The sequence below is a fragment of the Humulus lupulus genome, chromosome 2 (genome assembly GCF_963169125.1).
Source record: "Humulus lupulus chromosome 2, drHumLupu1.1, whole genome shotgun sequence".
Taxonomy (NCBI): Eukaryota; Viridiplantae; Streptophyta; class Magnoliopsida; order Rosales; family Cannabaceae; genus Humulus; species Humulus lupulus.
This window is the reverse complement of record NC_084794.1, coordinates 78,717,920-78,722,882: the sequence shown is the minus strand read 5'-3', so window position 1 is coordinate 78,722,882 and position 4,963 is coordinate 78,717,920. Positions and strand designations below refer to the sequence as shown.

General features: G+C 37.9%; 1 long non-coding RNA gene across 1 annotated transcript; it reads right to left on the bottom strand.

Moving 5' to 3' along the window:
* Positions 1-3,299: 3,299 nt before the first annotated feature.
* On the bottom strand, positions 3,300-4,494 carry LOC133816137 (uncharacterized). The gene is made up of 3 exons (XR_009885033.1): positions 4,054-4,494; positions 3,719-3,890; positions 3,300-3,589 (listed from the first exon to the last, which is right to left on the bottom strand). It is a non-coding gene; the product is annotated as an uncharacterized LOC133816137 (long non-coding RNA).
* Between the last annotated feature and the right edge of the window lie 469 nt (positions 4,495-4,963).

Sequence of the window (4,963 nt, the reverse complement as noted above, 5' to 3'; positions counted from 1 at the left end):
ATGGATGTTCCAAGAAATGACTTGCTTTGTGCTTGCTCATATTTCGTTATTGCCCGTTGCATGTCCGAGATGTGTTTGTGGCTAACCACTGAGTTTGTTGTCCCGCAGGTGTGTGTTGTAGGCAGACTTGCTAGCTTGGAGTGTCCGCAAGTACCGCACGTTCCATCTACTTGGAGTACTCAAATAGTTAGCCCGTGACATTGGGAACCAGTGGTGCCCCTTAACAATTCTCTTAATTAAAGTATATTGTTGTAGGACACTGTAATGCCCCGATTTTCCTAATAGGGGTTTAGGACCTTGATTAGGAGGCCGGGAGGGTCATTATTGATTTATCGATTTATCATGGTATTAAATGATCATATGCGTGTTAATGTGAATTATAGTATTATATGATGATAAATGCATGCATATGGGTGTATTTATAATGATAAGGGCATTTTGGTAATTTGGCTTGTTGAGGGCATATTTGTAAATTGGGTGCATGTTGTAATTTGTGAATGAGATTTTATTATTATGGATATATATTCGAGCTATTCGGCATGAGACGATCATAGATTATGAGTTAGCGGTTTTGTCATAACGGGGTCAAGTTTGGGGCAATAGAAATGTTTATTTGGTGATAAATTGGGAGTATTTGAGATCAGGATGGAATTATGGAAGTTTTGACTATAATGTCCCCGGGGGTGTTTTCGGGACCCCGAGCCTTAGGATTTATTTGAGGTTACTTAAGCTTGAAGTAGCTTGTCAGATAAGAATGTACGTTAGAAAATCTCTCTCTCTTTCTTCCCGATAGCCTATTTTACCGTTCGAAGCTTTCTTAAAGGAATTTCGAGTTCTAGGAGTCGGAAGCAAGCGAGGGCCGAGGCATAGCGATCCTAGGAAAGATTAGAAGCTTCTTAACCGAAGGATTTGACAGAAAACAACCCAATAAAAGGTAATCTAAGTTTGAAGTTTTGAGTTTCTAAAGTTTTTAAGCTTAGAATTGGACTTTGTGAATTGTTGAGTTTTTGGTTGGTTTGAACCTTGGGTTTTGAGGGTTATGGAGCTTTGGGAAGCTTGGGAACTTTGTTTTGATGATTGGGGAATGTTTAGGTATGATTTTGGAGGCTTTGGAGTGTTAAAAAAATGTTTGGGAATGGCCCAGAGTTGGGGGCCGCGGCCCTGTTCTTGGGGTGCCGCGGCCCTGCTTTGAAGAAGCAGGTGGGATGTTGTACCTGCTGGGCGCCGCGGCCCTTGATGAAGGGAGCCGCGACCCTTGCTTCAAGAAATTCTGGGGGCCGCGGCCCAAGGTGCTAGGGCCACAACCCTTGCCCTATTTTCACCCCGTTTGCTCGTTTTGACCCCAGGAACTTAGCTATAGGCCTCAGGAGTGTTCCTACTACTTGGTTTAGTTTGGATTGTTGTCCCGGAGGCTAGATTTTGGTTTGGTAACCTATGTTGATCATTTTATTGATGGTGTCCCATATTTGGTTATGATTAGGTGACCGCTAATGGCTTACAGGTTGATCGTTCTCAAGGGTCGTTTTTATATTGGTTCTAGCTCGAATCAGAGGTATGAAAACTGCACCCTGTGTATATGTGACATGCATGGCTATTCTTGATGCATATTGGTTGATTATTAAGTATGACATGCATGGCTATTATTGGTGCATGTTGGATTGTTGAATATAATGCATATGATGCACAAGAAACATGTGAATAGGACATGCTTTACACATTGAGTATGATGTTGTTTAGAGCTTGAGCCTCTGTGTTCGTGCATAGTCCTAATTGTACTAGTACTTGTTAAGTAAGCATGCTAAATACCTTGTTATGGATATTGGATATGTGATACATGTTTGGTGGCATGGCTTACTTGTGTATGGCACTGACTTATTAGTCAGATTCAGCAACGGTGTTAGATCCATCTGTGAAGCTGTGATTTATTAGTCAAGTTCACAATGAGTTGAACACTGGTCGTGTTTTATTGACTTAAGAGTCAGAAATGGCATAGCGTCATGAACGGCGAGCCAAATGAAGATTAGATCTAATCGATATCAGTGTTGAATGACTCATATGGGGTATTAATGCTGGACCGACCAGAAGGTTGACGAAAATTATAAGCGCTTGTCTAGTCTACGACTAGTTATTCAGAGCCAGGGCATATGGCCTAGGTGATTGCTTGTCACATGGCTAGGGAACGATGTTCCATAGTTATGACTCTAGAGTCATGAGGAAGGTTATGTTGGTGACTAATCACCATGCACCTATCCTGCTAAATCTAGTGAGATGCTCACCTATCTGTTAAGCCCTGGTGATCCTATCGTCACATGGCTAAAGGGTGTTGTCCCCATATTAGTGACTTTTGAGATTGTCACCTATTTGTTCAGACTGAAAGTCTTGAGTGACTGTTATGAACGTTGTTGATATTATATCATGTTATATTGTGTTTTCTTGATGGGCTTCGGCTCACGGGTGCTATGTGGTGCAGGTAAAGGCAAAAGAAAGCTGGACCATCCTTGAGTTGGAGAGCTTAGGTGATGGGGTGTACATATGCAGCTGCTCGTCCACCACAGCCGAGGTTTGAAGATGAACTAGGGTTAAACCCTATTTTGCCGCATAGAACGGCCTGTTGTAACTATTTTCTTGTAGCAGACTCTGAAATTATAATTTTGGGATCCCAACATATATATATTAAACGTTCTATTGAAACGTTACATCATAACCAAGATTTTTAATCCCTAAGCCGCTAATCATACTTAGTACACAATTTTGGCCAAATGACTCGATTAGCGAGTTTAGCACTGTTTACAAGGCACACCGTAACGGTCCCTGGAGTTTAGGGCGTTAGAGACACTATATGGTATCTAACTCTACATGATCTAGCATACGATGATTGATGTATTTTAATATGAGTTCTCACTTATTCTATTTTAAATTTAAATATATAAAATTCGATGTTAAATTATATCAATCCATATTTAGCTTGTACTATAGGAAACGTTAAAGTGTCATATACAAGACTCTTAACTAAAATGATAATATAGCAAAATAATATTTTGGTAATTATTATTATTTATGAATTTGTGAAAATTTCAAAGTAAATTTAATAAAATGAGCATGCACAAAAACTGTGTCTAAGATTATTCTTACTGTCCACCATGGATGATAGAGAGGCCAGCAGCAAAAACTGTCCCTCCTTGGAAGCCTTCGAATATGACATCTACTGCCAAAGAATTCTAGGAAAGACCAAATAGCAAAAGACAATGGCCCCACTTCCCATGGCCAGACCCTTCACCAAACCCTGCTTCAAACCCAGCTTTGTAGACCTGTCTAAAGCAGCTGAGAATTCTCGTGTAGTCTTTTTCTCTCCAACAACGGCATAAACTGTTCTAATGGACGATATGGCCTGCTCTGCAATTGTGCCTGCTTTATTGTACTCTTTTCTGATTTGGGCTGATATATCTATTAGAGATCTTCCACACACCCAAGTGGGAACCGTTAGGAGTAAAATTAAGGGGAGTCCCACCATAGCCATTTACCATGACAACATAAACGCTACGGCGTAACCACATATGAATGTGGACACACTACTCACAACGTGTGGAACCTGTTTTGGACAAAACTATTTATGCAAATTCAACAATATTTCACAAGCTCCATCTTTGTTAATTATTAGAGATTTCTGTATAATTTTGGTTCTGAAAAATAGAAAACTCTAATTAATTAAAGATTTTACCTTTTCACTAATAGTGTCTTGAATGATGAGACTATCATTGGAGATGATTGTAATAATATCCGATGTGCTATGAAAGTCAAAGTAACCCAAATCTTGTTGGAGTACTGCTTTCAAAAACGTGCTTCTCATCCTCGCAGCTTGCCTTTCATTGTTCTAGTCCAACAATATCCTTCTGAAATTGGCAAAAGAAAAAACTCATAATTATGAATCTCCGGCCAGATTGTTTAATTAATTCTTTTTTTTTATGTCAAATATTTAACATATAAGAAATAAATATATATATATATATATATATATATATATTACGAGAAAGAGAAGTGGGTATAGTAGATAACCTAAAAAGCAAGCTGCCCATGACAGAGTTGTGAAGTATAAGATTAGCAATGTGTTCTGCCACGCACAAATTTGTTTTTATATAGTTAGCATGCATAAATCAAAGAGAGATCGTGTACGTAAATAATAATATAATTCAATAACACAAAATTTTTAGAGAGAGGCCTTAGTGATATTGTGCTGGAAAGCATCCCTGCCCAAGTTGGAGGCGTTGCCAATACTGTTAATCATGTGGCTAGTAAATAGCAACGGAAGACGATCACATAGCCCATCAAAAATGGCTCCTAAGAAACCCAGAGCCATCAGCCACTTATCCCCACTGTCTGCGTGCATGAAAATAGATCGTATGGACCCATGAACATGCTTAGTCTTCCCCTCCTCAACACTGTCTTTGCCGAGATCAACCATTTTCCCAGTTATATATCTTTCTCAAATAATTAACACCCCAACGTTATTTTCATCCGAGGGACGATTCAAATTTGTAATGAGGGGTTTATTTAAAAATTTGAAATTTTAAGGTGGTTTAGATTTTATTTTTTTTGGAATTAAAAATTATTGAGTGGCTTCAGTTCATCTCCTGCCACAAACGTGGCTTCGTGCCTCATATGATTTGATCAATCTTTTAGCTTGCTCAAGACTAGTGCATTAATATTATGGCTTGTGAGTAGGACACAACTCAGTTATGATCTCTTTTTCTTTAACTAATAAAGTATGTATATATCTATATGTGAAATTATTTATTCACTATTTTAATAGACAATATCTGTATTATTCAAAAGTATGTCTAGGTAATTTATTCTTTAAATCTTTTTATATATATGAAAAGCATGTGTAATTTATATATTATATTTATATTGTCAAAGTTAAACATTTAATTATTTATTTAAAAAATATTTTGTTTTATAAATAAAT